The sequence below is a fragment of the Pongo abelii genome, chromosome 1 (assembly GCF_028885655.2).
Source record: "Pongo abelii isolate AG06213 chromosome 1, NHGRI_mPonAbe1-v2.0_pri, whole genome shotgun sequence".
In the NCBI taxonomy this organism is placed as follows: domain Eukaryota; kingdom Metazoa; phylum Chordata; class Mammalia; order Primates; family Hominidae; genus Pongo; species Pongo abelii.
Genome location: NC_071985.2, coordinates 85,208,270 through 85,225,472, shown reverse-complemented (window position 1 = coordinate 85,225,472; position 17,203 = coordinate 85,208,270). Strand labels below are relative to the sequence as shown.

Genomic DNA, 17,203 nt, shown 5'->3' with positions numbered 1-17,203 from the left:
GAGCCACCATGCCCAGCCTCTACCTCTCCCTTCTATTTCAGACTCCTCATCATGAAAATGGAAAAGTCGATTCCTACCTTGCAGAATTGTTTGCAAAGATCAAATAATTAATGGATGCAGGTGCTTTATGTGCATGATAGTATTTTATTTACAAAGTAAAAGCTATTGTTCTTGTGTTATAATCCACTCCAAAATTTGATGACTTAAAACAACAATTTTTTTGATCTCGTATAGTTCTGTGAGTTGATGGGGCTCAGCTGGGGTTCTTCTGCTGGCCTTGCTTGGGGTCTCTTATGTGGTGCAGTCAGATGCAGCTAGGACTGAAGTCGCATGGGCTCAGTGGAAATGTTGGAATGTCTGGGTCCCTCTCTCCACATGGTCTCAGGGCTTTACGTCTCCTTGTGGCCTTTTCACATGGTGTCTCCAGGATAGACTTCTTACAAGGCAGCTAAGGGTCCCCAAAACCACAAAAGCAGTGTCTACCAAGCCTTTTAATGCCTAGGTTCTGAATTCCCAGATGATCACATTCAGTTTCCTTCTGTTTATTCAATCGGGTCACAGGCCAGCAGAGTTGGAAGGCGGGAGGGAACTGCACCAGGGCAGTAATATCAGGAGGCATGGCTTATTGGAGGCCATGTCTTGGAGTCTGGGCACGATGTTTCCATTTTACTTATGAGAAAATGTAGGCTTAGAGAGTTAAGCGGCTTTCTCAGAATCACCGAGATAGTAAGTAGAACCAAGATTCAACCCGAGGCATCCTGAGTATCAGAGCTTGCATCTTTGACCTCCGGTCTATACTAACTCTTGTGTCATGAAAAATTCATAAAATAGGGTGTGGCATATATAGGGTACTTACTCATGGAATCTAATTTTATTTCCTTTCCTCTTTCTTCACCTTATTTAATAACATTTATACTATATCAGTTACTCTACTTTTTATCAAGCTTCTGTTACATGCCAAGCACTGTGCTATAGGTACTGAAGATAGTACAGTAAACAAGACAGACCTACTCTGCCCTTGCAGCGCTTTCAGTATTTGATATTTATGTAATTAGCACGTATAAGATTCTTGAGAAAGGCTCCTCTAAATGAGGCCTGGCGTTTGGGATCGGCCACTGGTCTGATAGTGATCTCGCTTTTTGTAGAGCGGCAGAGCCTGGAGGGGGAGCAGGATGGGAGGAGCACAGACCCACCATGCCTGCCTCTTGGCCTAGTGGTCTCGCAGCCTGGGCTTTGGGGAGGTCATCTAAGCCTGACTTGCAGATCAAAGCACGCTAGTTAATATTCCCTAGACTGCTGGTAAAGGAGGCATTCAGTTAATAATCTGTACTTTTAAAAAGTAACTTTTACTTTTTCTGTGTTATGTGAATAATGCTTGCTCATTGGTGGAAAAGTAAGAAAACAGGTAAAAGAAAAGAAAAGAAAAAAATTCCATTATTCACTAACCAGAGGTAATAATTATTGACAATTTGGCATATGTTCTTCTTATTAGTGTTGTACCATATCAATAAATCACATTTCTATTAAGAGTATATTGTGTCAGGAACATACTAAATGTACCTATTGGTAACCAGATTCTTTTCTTTAGCAATGTATCATGAACATCTTTCCATGCCAATAAATATAATTATACATCATCAACTATACTTATTCATTATCTGCCAATATATGGATATTGTATAATTCATTAACCAGTTGCTTGTGGTTGGACATCTGATTTCTCTGCAATTAGCATTCTTGTAGCTTAATGTATGTGCACATTCTTAAACATTTGTTTGCATAAATTTCTCAGAGTGAAAACATTGAGTCAAAATCTGTGCGTTATCTTTCAAGTTTTTGACTTTTTTTCCAAATTAGGAAAGATTGCATCCATCAAAGTGCTCAGCATTGAGTGTGTACCCATTTTCTTACTCCCTAACTAACATGAATGGTTTTTTAGCTTAAAAAATTACTACTAGTTTAATAAGCAAAATATGGTATCTTGTTTTAATTTGCGGTTACTTGATTAATATTGAGGTCTGACATTTTAATATCTATACTGACTAATTGTATCCTTCTTTTGTAAACCACTGGTGCCTGTCTCTCATCTGTCTGGTTTCTATGGGTGGGCTGCTTTGTCTCATATCTCAGCCCCAGTATAAGCTCCATTTCTTGTGGCTAGATGGTTCTTGTTGCCTATTTCTCCCAGGCCTTGGCTACATTTCACTTCCTTTTGCACTATTGCCCTGGGTTACCTCCCCAGGGATGGTGGTTCTGTCCCTGATTCCCAGCCTGGGGATTCATTTCCTGCTACTCATTGACTAACTACCAGGTATTCAAATCTACCTGGTGCTGACTACTGGTCTTTCAGCTAGAAACTAAAAAATTGTCTGCTTCTCGAATACCCTGCCTGTCAGAATCTGCTAATCTCCCCATCCTCTGCTGATTCCTGAGGGTAGGCCTCTCTCGTGCCAACCTGTTGCCTGTCACCTGCCTTCTTGCAGGATCCCCTCACATTCAGGTTCTGTTTCTCCTTTTTTCCTGTGTCCTCACTCCAGGCTGATGCTACACCAGGCCTAGTCCTCTGCTGTTAACCTCATTCTTTCCAACTATGAATACACTGTCTATTCCCATTTTAGCATGTGAGAAAAATAGAAACCAGGCAGACTGGCTTATCCATAACAGCATGGCAAATAAGATAATGGTATTATCTGTCCACAGGGGTGTCTTAATCTGAGGTCTAGATTTTAGGAGGCTTGTAAAATTCTTACGATCTCATAATTGTATGTTTATTTGTATCTATACTTTTTGGAAGAACAGGTCCTTAGTTTTGTAAGATTCCCTAGGACTACTGATCCTCAAAACATCTACTGCATAGCCAAGAGGCATTACTGGTATTGCTACTACAGCCACCACTTTCACTAATACTACTATTGATAATAAAATGAGTGCAAAAGCAAGATATAGAACATACAATTTTGGAGGAAAATAGCTGTCAGTGAAAAATGTTCTTAAATCAACTTTTTAGGTCACCTGAACAGCTTTCTAAAAGGACCTGTCCAATCTCTATCTCGGGTTCTATGAAGCTCTAAAGTCTTTGGGCCCAATAGCTACAACAGTCACCTAATAAAAGTCTGCATGTCCTGAGATAATGGTGCAGGATCATGCTCCGCTCTGTCTTCCCTGTTGTCAGCAGCACTCTCAGACAGTTGTTGAGGAACTTCCAAAGGCAATACCTGTAAGAAGAAAAGAGAAAAATAGCTGCAGCACTTCCTATCTGAGCAGCCACATCAGCACTGCTTTAATTAACATGAAGAACTGGAAATGATCGTTACTGACCGTGAAGAGGTAAAGGGTGTGCAGGATGAGGAAGGGCACAAGGCACACAGGATGAGAGCAGTGCTAGCATCATTAAATCCTGCCTGCATCGCTAAATCCTGCCTACTGGACACTTTCTGGGGTCACATGTATTTCTTATTCTGATCCCAATGGACATTCAGCTAGAAAATCTGGGTTTGAGGCTCCTATCTGCCACTCACAATTGTGTGACTTCAGAGGAGTCAGAAAGAGTTCCTTCTTTCCCTTTCCAGAAGGAAGCCTTCACTTCCTCCGAAAAAAAAAAAAAAAAAAAAAGAAAAGGAAGATAAAAAAAGAAAAACAAGAAAATAAAAAAGATTTGGGCAAAATGGTTTCTGAAGTCCATTCTTATTCCATCAATTCAATAATTGTATTATTCTTTAAAATATTATGTCTGCATAGGAGGAGCCAAGATGGCCGAATAGGAACAGCTCCGGTCTACAGCTCCCAGCGCCAGCGACGCAGAAGACCGGTGATTTCTGCATTTCCATCTGAGGGGCAGATTGACACCTCACACGGCCGGCCAGGTACTCCAACAGACCTGCAGCTGAGGGTTCTGTCTGTTAGAAGGAAAACTAACAGAAAGGACATCCACACCAAAAACCCATCTGTACATCACCATCATCAAAGACCAAAAGTAGATAAAACCACAAAGATGGGGAAAAAACAGAGCAGAAAAACTGGAAACTCTAAAAAGCAGAGTACCTCTCCTCCTCCAAAGGAACGCAGTTCCTCACCAGCAACGGAACAAAGCTGGACGGAGAATGACTTTGACGAGCTGAGAGAAGAAGGCTTCAGACGATCAAATTACTCCGAGCTACGGGAGGATATTCAAACCAAAGGCAAAGAAGTTGAAAACTTTGAAAAAAATTTAGAAGAATGTATAACTAGAATAACCAATACAGAGAAGTGCTTAAAGGAGCTGATGGAGCTGAAAACCAAGGCTCGAGAACTACGTGAAGAATGCAGAAGCCTCAGGAGCCGATGCGATCAAATGGAAGAAAGGGTATCAGCCCTGGAAGATGAAATGAATGAAATGAAGCGAGAAGGGAAGTTTAGAGAAAAAAGAATAAAAAGAAATGAGCAAAGCCTCCAAGAAATGTGGGACTATGTGAAAAGACCAAATCTACGTCTGATTGGTGTACCTGAAAGTGACGGGGAGAATGGAAACAAGTTGGAAAACACTCTGCAGGATATTATCCAGGAGAACTTCCCCAATCTAGCAAGGCAGGCCAACATTCAGATTCAGGAAATACAGAGAACGCCACAAAGATACTCCTCGAGAAGAGCAACCCCAAGACACATAATTGTCAGATTCACCAAAGTTGAAATGAAGGAAAAAATGTTAAGGGCAGCCAGAGAGAAAGGTCGGGTTACCATCAAAGGGAAGCCCATCAGACTAACAGCGGATCTCTCGGCAGAAACCCTACAAGCCAGAAGAGAGTGGGGGCCAATATTCAACATTCTTAAAGAAAAGAATTTTCAACCCAGAATTTCATATCCTGCCAAACTAAGCTTCATAAGTGAAGGAGAAATAAAATACTTTACAGACAAGCAAATGCTGAGAGATTTTGTCACCACCAGGCCTGCCCTAAAAGAGCTCCTGAAGGAAGCGCTAAACATGGAAAGGCACAACCGGTACCAGCCACTGCAAAATCATACCGAAATGTAAAGAACATCGAGACTAGGAAGAGACTGCATCAACTAACGAGCAAAATAACCAGCTAACATCATAATGACAGGATCAAATTCACACATAACAATATTAACTTTAAATGTAAATGGACTAAATGCTCCAATTAAAAGACACAGACTGGCAAACTGGATAAAGACTCAAGACCCATCAGTGTGCTGTATTCAGGAAACCCATCTCACGTGCAGAGACACACATAGGCTCAAAATAAAAGGATGGAGGAAGATCTACCAAGCAAATGGAAAACAAAAAAAGGCAGGGGTTGCAATCCTAGTCTCTGATAAAACAGACTTTAAACCAACAAAGATCAAAAGAGACAAAGAAGGCCATTACATAATGGTAAAGGGATTAATTCAACAAGAAGAGCTAACTATCCTAAATATATATGCACCCAATACAGGAGCACCCAGATTCATAAAGCAAGTCCTGAGTGACCTACAAAGAGACTTAGACTCCCACACATTAATAATGGGAGACTTTAACACCCCACTATCAACATTAGACAGATCAACGAGACAGAAAGTCAACAAGGATACCCAGGAATTGAACTCAGCTCTGCACCAAGCGGACCTAATAGACATCTACAGAACTCTCCACCCCAAATCAACAGAATATACATTTTTTTCAGCACCACACCACACCTATTCCAAAATTGACCATATACTTGGAAGTAAAGCTCTCCTCAATAAATGTAAAAGAACAGAAATTGTAACAAACTATCTCTCAGATCACAGTGCAATCAAGCTAGAACTCAGGATTAAGAATCTCACTCAAAACTGCTCAACTACGTGGAAACTGAACAACCTGCTCCTGAATGACTACTGGGTACATAACGAAATGAAGGCAGAAATAAAGATGTTCTTTGAAACCAACGAGAACAAAGACACAACATACCAGAATCTCTGGGATGCATTCAAAGCAGTGTGTAGAGGGAAATTTATAGCACTAAATGCCCACAAGAGAAAGCAGGAAAGATCCAAAATTGACACCCTAACATCACAATTAAAAGAACTAGAAAAGCAAGAGCAAACACATTCAAAAGCTAGCAGAAGGCAAGAAATAACTAAAATCAGAGCAGAACTGAAGGAAATAGAGACACAAAAAACCCTTCAAAAAATTAATGAATCCAGGAGCTGGTTTTTTGAAAGGATCAACAAAATTGATAGACCGCTAGCAAGATTAATAAAGAAAAAAAGAGAGAAGAATCAAATAGATGCAATAAAAAATGATAAAGGGGATATCACCACCGATCCCACAGAAATACAAACTACCATCAGAGAATATTACAAACACCTCTATGCAAATAAACTAGAAAATCTAGAAGAAATGGATAAATTCCTCGACACATACACCCTCCCAAGACTAAACCAGGAAGAAGTTGAATCTCTGAATAGACCAATAACAGGAGCTGAAATTGTGGCAATAATCAATAGCTTACCAACCAAAAAAAGTCCAGGTCCAGATGGATTCACAGCCGAATTCTACCAGAGGTACAAGGAGGAGCTGGTACCATTCCTTCTGAAATTATTCCAATCAATAGAAAAAGAGGGAATCCTCCCTAACTCATTTTATGAGGCCAGCATCATCCTGATACCAAAGCCTGGCAGAGACACAACAAAAAAAGAGAATTTTAGACCGATATCCTTGATGAACATTGATGCAAAAATCCTCAATAAAATACTGGCAAACAGAATCCAGCAGCACATCAAAAAGCTGATCCACCATGATCAAGTGGGCTTCATCCCTGGGATGCAAGGCTGGTTCAATATACGCAAATCAATAAATGTAATCCAGCATATAAACAGAACAAAAGACAAAAACCACATGATTATCTCAATAGATGCAGAAAAGGCCTTTGACAAAATTCAACAACCCTTCATGCTAAAAACTCTCAATAAATTAGGAATTGATGGGACGTATCTCAAAATAATAAGAGCTATTTATGACAAACCCACAGCCAATATCATACTGAATGGGCAAAAACTGGAAGCATTCCCTTTGAAAACTGGCACAAGACAGGGATGCCCTCTCTCACCACTTCTATTCAACATAGTGTTGGAAGTTCTGGCCAGGGCAATTAGGCAGGAGAAGGAAATCAAGGGTATTCAATTAGGAAAAGAGGAAGTCAAATTGTCCCTGTTTGCAGATGACATGATAGTATATCTAGAAAACCCCATTGTCTCAGCCCAAAATCTCCTTAAGCTGATAAGCAACTTCAGCAAAGTCTCAGGATACAAAATCAATGTGCAAAAATCACAAGCATTCTTATACATCAATAACAGACAAACAGAGAGCCAAATCATGAGTGAACTCCCATTCACAATTGCTTCAAAGAGAATAAAATACCTAGGAATCCAACTTACAAGGGATGTGAAAGACCTCTTCAAGGAGAACTACAAACCACTGCTCAAGGAAATAAAAGAGGATACAAACAAATGGAAGAACATTCCATGCTCATGGGTAGGAAGAATCAATATCATAAAAATGGCCATCCTTCCCAAGGTAATTTACAGATTCAATGCCATCCCCATCAAGCTACCAATGACTTTCTTCACAGAATTGGAAAAAACTACTTTAAAGTTCATATGGAACCAAAAAAGAGCCCGCATCGCCAAGTCAATCCTAAGCCAAAAGAACAAAGCTGGAGGCATCACACTACCTGACTTCAAACTATACTACAAGGCTACAGTAACCAAAACAGCATGGTACTGGTACCAAAACAGAGATATAGATCAATGGAACAGAACAGAGCCATCAGAAATAATGCCACATATCTACAAGTATCTGATCTTTGACAAACCTGACAAAAACAAGAAATGGGGAAAGGATTCCCTATTTAATAAATGGTGCTGGGAAAACTGGCTAGCCATATGTAGAAAGCTGAAACTGGATCCCTTCCTTACACCTTATACAAAAATCAATTCAAGATGGATTAAAGACTTAAATGTTAGACCTAAAACCATAAAAACCCTAGAAGAAAACCTAGGCATTACCATTCAGGACATAGGCATGGGCAAGGACTTCATGTCTAAAACACCAAAAGCAATGGCAACAAAAGCCAAAATTGACAAATGGGATCTAATTAAACTCAAGAGCTTCTGCACAGCAAAAGAAACTACCATCAGAGTGAACAGGCAACCTACAAAATGGGAGAAAATTTTCGCAACCTATTCATCTGACAAAGGGCTAATATCCAGAATCTACAATGAACTCCAACAAATTTACAAGAAAAAAACAAACAACCCCATCAAAAAGTGGGCGAAGGACATGAACAGACACTTCTCAAAAGAAGACATTTATGCAGCCAAAAAACACATGAAAAAATGCTCACCGTCACTGGCCATCAGAGAAATGCAAATCAAAACCACAATGAGATACCATCTCACACCAGTTAGAATGGCAATCATTAAAAAGTCAGGAAACAACAGGTGCTGGAGAGGATGTGGAGAAATAGGAACACTTTTACACTGTTGGTGGGACTGTAAACTAGTTCAACCCTTGTGGAAGTCAGTGTGGCGATTCCTCAGGGATCTAGAACTAGAAATTCCATTCGACCCAGCCATCCCATTACTGGGTATATACCCAAAGGACTATAAATCATGCTGCTATAAAGTCACATGCACACGTATGTTTATTGCGGCATTATTCACAATAGCAAAGACTTGGAACCAACCCAAATGTCCAACAATGATAGACTGGATTAAGAAAATGTGGCACATATACACCATGGAATACTATGCAGCCATAAAAAATGATGAGTTCACGTCCTTTGTAGGGACATGGATGAAATTGGAAATCATCATTCTCAGTAAACTATCGCAAGAACAAAAAACCAAACACTGCATATTCTCACTCATAGGTGGGAATTGAACAATGAGAACACATGGACACAGGAAGGGGAACATCACACTCTGGGGACTGTTGTGGGGTGGGGGGAGGGGAGAGGGATAGCATTGGGAGATATACCTAATGCTAGATGACGAGTTGGTGGGTGCAGCGCACCAGCATGGCACATGTATACATATGTAACTTACCTGCACATTGCGCACATGTACCATAAAACCTAAAGTATAATAATAATAATAATAATAATAATAAAAGAAAAAAAAATAAAAATAAAATAAAAATTAAAAAAAAAAAAAAATATTATGTCTGCAATCTTAATTTTTTTAGAAAAATAGTAGTGATATCCTGAAAGATAACTAAAAGGGATGACCAAGAAGGACTGATATAAAAATGGTGGATTAGGATAGTCCATCCCTCATTTCCCCAGGGAAACATCAAAAAACAAACAGAAACTGGCTAAAATACAGGACCTTACAGGAGTTCTGAAAACAGTCAAAAGTCTACAGCAACCAAGCAAACATTTAATCAAGGAAAAGCTACATTCAAAATAGGAGGCAAATTCATGGTGATTCATTTGCCTTTCCCCTCCATCCTCCCCAGCATGGTACAGTGGGCCTGGAGGAGGGGCAACCCAGTTCCCCATTCCCTTCTTTCAATCAGAAGAGCAGAGAAGACCTGAGTTGCAATGTCCAACACGTCTGGGAGCTCCACGAAGGATGGTTCTCTGTCTCACCCAAGCTGGAACTTAAGTAAGAAGTGGCAGGGCTGCTCATGAAAGCTGCGAGAGACTACAGACCACAGATCCACAGAGCTGTTTTTCCAAATAACCAATTTTCAACAAAAATTACAAGGCTTACAAAGAAATAGGAAAACATAGCTTGTTCAAAGGAAGAAAATAAATTGGCAGAAATCATCTCTGAAGAAGCACAGACATTTGACTTATAGACAAAGACTTTAAAACAACTGTTTTAAATATATTCAAAAAGCTAAAAGAAAGCACAGTGAACTAATGGAAGTCAGCAAAAATCAATATATGAATAAAATGAGAATGTCAGTGTTTCTTGTATCCATATGTGATTTTGTTATTACTTGTCTCACTTTCTTTCCACAGGCAAGTATTATAGGCACAAAATTAAATCTAGGTTACAGTGACATTCCAAGTTGTATTCACTGTACAGTAGTCCCCCATTATCGGCAAAGAATAAGTTCAAAGACCCCTAGTGGATGCTTAAAGCTGCAGATTGTACAGAACCCTATATACACTGTTTATTCCTATATCATAATGGGCAGGTATCACACAGAGCATATATACACTGGAAAAAGGAATTGCTCACGCCCTGGGTGGCACGGAGCAATATTTCATCATGGAACTGAGAACAGCGTGCAATTTTAAACTTATAAATAGTTTGTTTCTGGAATTTTTTATTTAATATTTTTAGACTCCAGTTGATCACACGTAACTGAAACCATGAAAACTGAAACCATGAATAAAGACGGACTGCTGTATCTTCTACATTTTGGGAACTATGCTAGGTACATTATATACTTTGTATACTTTTTTACTTAATTCACCCAACAGCTCTACAAAGGTATTATGATCATACTCCTTTACAGACAACGGTCATATAATTCTTTTATGCCCTCTTGATATCTGAGGTCATTTCTGGCTGCAGAGAAATTTCTGGAGGTTATCCCCACTACTTCCCCACAATTGGCACCATTGTCTCCTCACCCATGTTTAAGCCTCTTTTCCGTGATGCCCATCCTAACTAAGCTCCTCTGTGCTCTATATCCTATGCACCTTTGTGTAACCCTTTTACTTTGTAAGATGCATTTCTCCCCTCTTACAACCAGGGCTGCGAGTGTCAAAAGGTTCATGCAAATAATGACTGGATGGTGGTTTCTGGACAAGGCAGATTATTAGAACTATCCCAAGAGACTTTTTAAAAATACAGATTCTTAAACTCCGCTCAAGATCTGATCAGACTCTCCAAGAGTGAGGCCAAGGTTTTGGTGTGGGTAAACTCTCCTGCAGATAATGTCGGTGTCAATCAGGCTTTGGAGAACTGCTATGGGGACTCCGAGCAGATTGCTCTTGGTACAGGGAAAGTTTACCCACAGCAGCAGTCAGAGAAGACTCAACTGAGGAAGTCAAACTCCACTTGGTTTTTAAGGACACATGAAATTCAGATAAATGATGATGATTGAGAGGACATTTCATCCTTGCACAGGGGCCATGCTAATCTTCTCTGTATCCTTCCAATTTTAGTATATGTGCTGCTGAAGGGAGCACTGAAAGGGCATTTCAGACAGGATAGATGTTAAACAGGATACAGAGGCAGGGAAACACATGACCTATTAAGAAATAATGGAAAAAGTTAGTCAAGGAGTAATCACTGTTCCTGATGCTTGCCTCCATGTAGACAGAGTTCTGTTAGAGTAACAGTCCTGGCCTCTCTTTATCCCTTCATTCATTCCACCTCAGTGCAGTTTAGGGAAGTTTAGCCTGTGCTTCCCAGCACCTGCCCTTCCTCCTCTTTGGGAGTCAGCTGCTTGGGGACAAGACAGGAGCTACACTGCTCCCCCATGTCATAGCTTTCAGGAGCAGGTTCTGCTCCTGCATCCAACACTACCTGAGGCTAGATGGGTAGAAACTTGGGGTTTCAGTATTAATTACTCTACTAGCCTGAAGTTATATGCCACATTCTTCAATATTAATGTCTTAGTTCAGGCTGCTATAACAAAGTAACAGAGACTGAATGGCTTGTAAACAACAGATCTTTATTTCTCACATTTCTGCAGGCTGGAAATCTGAGATCAGGGTTTCAGCATTGTTAGTTCTACTGAGGGCTCTCTACCAGGTTGCATACTGCCGACTTCTTGAATACTTACATGTCAGAAAGAGGGTGAATGAGCTCTCTAGGGTCCCTTTTATAAAGGCATTAATCTCATTTGTAAAGTCTCCACACTTATGACCTGATTACCTCCCAAAGGCCTTACCTCCTAATACTATCACATTGGGAGTTAGGATTTCAACATATGAATTTGTTGAAAATGTTCAGTCCATTGCAATTAGCCACTTAGAAAATAAAGGTAATATGTTCATCTCCTTTCTACCTTACTCATTTACTTCTTTCTTGTCTTAGAACTCAGCTAAGAAAGAATGGTGCTATTTATTAAGTCCTTCAATCCCCCAACAGGACAACAGTGTTGAAAAAGAAAGATGAGGTCAGATTTAAAAGCACCTAGCATGCCAAACTTCATACAAGGGGTTCTTAAATTTCTTGAGGTCACAGAGTTTTTTGAGGCTCTGATAAAAGTCATGAGCATTCTCCCCAGCTAAAGATATATTATCAGAATTATCAGGGAGGTTCTTTTAAAAAAATACAGATTCCCAAATCCCACCCAAGATCTCCTGAGTCAGTTTCTTCAATGGTGTAACATGCATTTTGATGTGGGTAAAGTCTTCTGCAGAGAATTCTGATATTCATTTAGCATTACATTCTATTTCAGGGTATCCATACATTTCCTGAAGCCTATCCATGGCTGTTTTTTCCCAATGTTAAGAACTCTAGCTTTAGGCAACAAGGGCAATTGTGTTCCAGGCATGACAAAAGAGACATGGCAGGCTTAGTGATGTGGTTCTGATAGTGATGTGGGCATTTCGTCTTAATATCTAAATTGACTCTATAAAGAATTATAAGCTTGAAAGAGCAAAAAGGTCCTCCTTCTTGAACTTCCTTGGTGGAATCCATGGCAGATCTGTGCAGGCCTCTGGGAGCCTGACGGAAAGAGGCTAACCACCCCTGTACTGGAGAACACTGGGAAACACAAGGGTTCTGTTGTTTTGGGATTCCTATGGCTCCATGACATGGCTCTCATGTCAGATGATGGGTTACGAAATAAATGGGTGATGTTATACTTGGCTTTTCTCATTAGCATTTCTTTTGCCTTTACATTCCCCCTACTCCCCCCAAAAAACTCCCACCAAATCGCAGCTGCTTCTTCCTTAACCTAAAGCACAAAATGCTAGCAATTTTGGAAATGGAAACACGCTAGTCTGTCCAGAAATCTCCAGAGCATTGTAGACTAATACATTAAAATTAAAGGGAAACAGAAGCCATCACTGCAAATTGCAACATTATTGTTCAAGCTAAGATCGTCCTAATTATAAACTAGCATTTTTATAGATGTCACAGGGGCTGTTTTAGTGCTGCTTTGCTGATGCTAAAAAGATAGTGTGGAATTGTGATCAGGGATTCTCACACTACTGTCTAACTGGAGGAAAAAAGAGTTAATTAGACTCTTTTTGGCATATTAGTGAAGACAGGCTTATTAGACACATTTACAAGCTAATGATATGCCTATACTCTGCTATCAAAAAATGCATTTAAATAAACTGATTTACAGTTCAGCCATTTTCATTTCTTTAACCCACATATTCATGATTACCCACATTTAATTTACATGGAATCAGAATATTTCTGGGGCCCACTCTGCAAGGTGCTAATGATATGTTGTTCTCTGCTCATCCTGCCTTTCCAAACCTATCTTGGACCACAGGTAGCCCCCACCGTACTTGTTGTCCACTTTCTAGGTTGAATAGCCTTGATTTCCCTAAAGTCCATTGAACCAACAGTGATGGGTTTCAGAGCTGTCACTCATGAAGACTGCAAATGTGGGAGGGAGAGGGGGTAGACATGGTGGGGACAGGCAGAAGGCAGTAGCTAAATGGCTTGGGTAACTAGTGCCACATTCCTCTCCTGAGCTTCCTGGGGAAGGGAGCAAGCATGGAAGGACAGGGGCATTTCTTTCCCCTGCTCAGAAACAGAGGGCCTCCCAATGAGTCCTGAGTCATACATTTGGGGCCAAGATAAACCCCTTCTCCATTGAAGCTGAACTTTCACAGTGCTTTTAGTGATCGTTCTGATAAACACAGCCATCTAAGCCTGTCACAGCTGGAGAGCCTGGTTCTGCCACAACAGGCTACTTCAGCTCCCTAACCCCTGGTTTCCACATTTGTAAGATAGAGATCATAGCAGTTCTTTCCTCAAAGTGTTTTTGAGAAGATTAAATGTGCTACTGCGTGTAAAGTGTCTAGCAAAGTGTCTGGCCTGTGGTAAGTGCTCAATAAATGTTACCTGGGATCATTCATATTATTATCACTATTTCTGCACTCCTGTGCTTAAAAGCCTTTGATGGGTCCCTATTTCCTAGAGGAGAGAACCTGAATTACTTAACTTGGTCCTCAACCTCCTTCAGATTCTCATCTTGATTTCCCTTTCCAGCTTCCTCACCACTCCTTCTCCCACAAAGCCACACGCTAGCCCTACAGACTGCCAGGCTCCTCTGAGCATCCCTTTGTCCTGGGCTCATGCTGCTCCCTCTGCCTGCACAGTCCTGCCCTGCTGACCAGCAGCCCTCACTTCCCAGTCCCACAGAAAGGCTCCTCCTCCTTAGGAGCTCAGCTCCTGGGACCTCTCTAGACTACTGCTCCCCGACACCTGCCCTTTCAGGTGAATAATGGCTCCTGCCCAGATTGTACCACACATACCTCTTTCAGGTATCATCTACTTCACAGTATGAGAGTAAGTTGTTTACCAGGCTGTCCCCCTTGCCAGTATGCTCTTCCAGGACAGAAACCAGAACCAATTCCTATTTTTATATCAGGGTCTGAAATAGTGTTAGGCACAACTAGGTGCTAAATGAATGTTTATTGAATCTAGTGGAATCGAGCTAAATTAAACTGATTTGAACTAGAGTTTCAACTAGATCACTTCTAAGGTGTCTTCCAAACTTTAGATTCCACAAGCCCCTGTTTTGATAAAACATTGGATTTAACTCCCTTCTCTGAGCTTAGTTTCCTTATCTATAAAACGTGAATGATAATTTCTAACTCACAGGGCTATTGGGAGACATAAATGGGTCAATTCATGTGAAAAGACACTGTACATTTCAACTGCTACACAAATGTTAAGTAGTATAGACTTTCTTACCCTTGTGCATCTTCTGGGAGAGGACAGAATAATAGAAAAGTGCATTGTCTGCGCAGCTAAATGTGTATTAGGTTGGTGCAAAAGTAACTGCGGTTTTTGCCATTACTTTCAATGGTAAAAAGCCCAATTACTTTTGCAACCAACCTAATACTTGTTGTAAATATTTTTCCCATTCCAATTCCCCTTAGTAAAGGTAATCTAAGTTTCATTCCTTCCCTGCTATTCATTTCAACTGGATAGAATGGGGATGAATGCTTGGAGTAAGTCTCCGTACAGTGTGGCCTTCCGTTCAGATTCTCATCTCAGTTCCTATAATAGAAGGATTGCAGAAAATGCCTTTTCTCCTCCCTCCTCTTTCTTCAACCTCCTCCATAATATCAAAGCCCAGTCCATCTTTTTATGATGATACTTATCATCAAAGACATCATTTGAGTTTGATGCCAGAGAATGACTTTGCATGCCAGTGACTAACAATGTTATGGAAAATTATTTCTTTAGAACTATGCCACTTCACTGTCAAAGAAAATGTCACTTTTGTAAGGTAATAAATGTGGTTTTTTGGGAGCGTGGATATGTTGAGGTCTGCCATTTAATTTGATAACAGCTCATCCTCAGCAATTCTTTGAGATAAAGTCACTCAAGAGCAATTTCTGGCAAGTACTTTCCCAAGTGTTTCCTGAATCCCTGTGTTCCAGAGTGACAGCTCCTGTTTGTCTGAGGCATCTTTTGAAGAAAAAGGATTAATTCACTAAATAGGAGGATTGGAGGAGCCCTGTTTCTTGTCACTCAGTCCAGAGCAGTCAATGCCCTATCTCCAGTTTCCATCATATGTGGGAAACTACTCTTAGCACCCAAAGGTGCAGTTGGGTAGCATTTCTGGCAGCATTCCTACTGTCCCCCAGATGAGCTCAGGAAAAAGACACTCAATTGTGAGACGAGAAAAGAGAGCGCAACTCTTCCTTCTCTATAGGTAGCTGTGCAGTTGCAACAAAGGCTGGGCCAAATATTTGCTCATCTATGGGAACACAGCCCTGAAATGGGGTTGTGAGCACTACAGAGAGTAAGATATTGGATCAAAGAACTCATAGAGTCATCTTTACTTACAGGACACACCTGTGTGTCCACTGTCCTAAGTATTTTACTCCTTTCTGAAACTGCAACGATAAATGACTTCATGAAATATTCTGTGTGCGTGTTTGGATGTGCATATAATGCATTCAAATCTATGTAGAATCATAGCATGTTTAAATAGGAAGAAACAAGACTATGAGACATTGGAAGATAGTGATTTTTTTAACTTTTATTTTAGGCTCAGGGGTACATGTGCAGGTTTGTTATATAGGTAAATTGCATGTTGCAGGGGCTTGGTGTACAGATTATTTCACCATGCAAGTAATAAGCATAGTACTCGATAGGTAGTTTTTTGATCCTCACCCTCTTCCCACCTTCCACCCTCAAGTAGGCCCTGGTGTTTGTTGTTTCCTTCTTTGTGTCCATGAGTACTCAATGTTTAGCGCCCACATATAAGTGAGAACATGCGGTACTTGGTTTTCTGTTCCTGTGTTAATTTGTTTAGAATAAGTGCCTCCAGCTCCATCCATGTTGCTGCAAAGGACATGATGTTGTGATAGTGAATCTTCTTTATTCATTTGTTTCAGGAACAGAAAGGCTGGAGTCAAAACCCTGACTGATGCTTATTCCTAGTTGGAAAACCTTGAATATGTCCCTTAATCTCATAAACTTTCTCTTTCTCAAGAGCAAAATAGAGATGGAATTAATCTCTTCCCAAGGATTGGATGCAATAACATAGATAAAGCACTCAGCACAGTGCCTGGCATCCCGTAGGAGCCCAGTTCACAGTGGTTGTCATTGCAGTTGTCAGAGGTGATACTATAAGAGACTGCAGTAGTTGCAGTAGTGACTGAGCACTTAGCACAATGCATAAAATACAGGGAAGGCCCAGTAAATGTTGAATTTATGACTAACAAGTAAGTGGATAAGTAAGCCTACTATCCTCCTTCATAGTTCAGAAAAGAGTACTGAGGAACAGGAGGGTTAATGAGTGGAAAGAAGTCACACAGCAGGTTTTTGGCCTCAGAGCCTTTGATTCAGAGTTCAGAGCCCTTTTAGTTATCTCTGATCACCACCTCTTTCCCCACAGTCTCATCATCTCATATGCTCCCCAACATATGTGTGTATGTTTGAGATACACATGCCTGTCTGACAAATAGGAAAACTAAAATTTTGCAGGAGGTGCCCTACCTGGGTTCCCTGGGGGCTGGTGATAGCCTGCAGATGGATGCACCGTCTGATGCATCTTATATTTTACTTC

The 17,203-nt window shown here is 40.5% G+C and overlaps 1 non-coding gene across 1 annotated transcript; it reads right to left on the bottom strand.

The window, feature by feature from the left end:
- Positions 1-11,065: 11,065 nt before the first annotated feature.
- LOC112130959 (U6 spliceosomal RNA) lies at positions 11,066-11,168 on the bottom strand. Its single transcript, XR_002913124.1, has one exon. It is a non-coding gene; the product is annotated as a U6 spliceosomal RNA (small nuclear RNA).
- Positions 11,169-17,203: the final 6,035 nt, after the last annotated feature.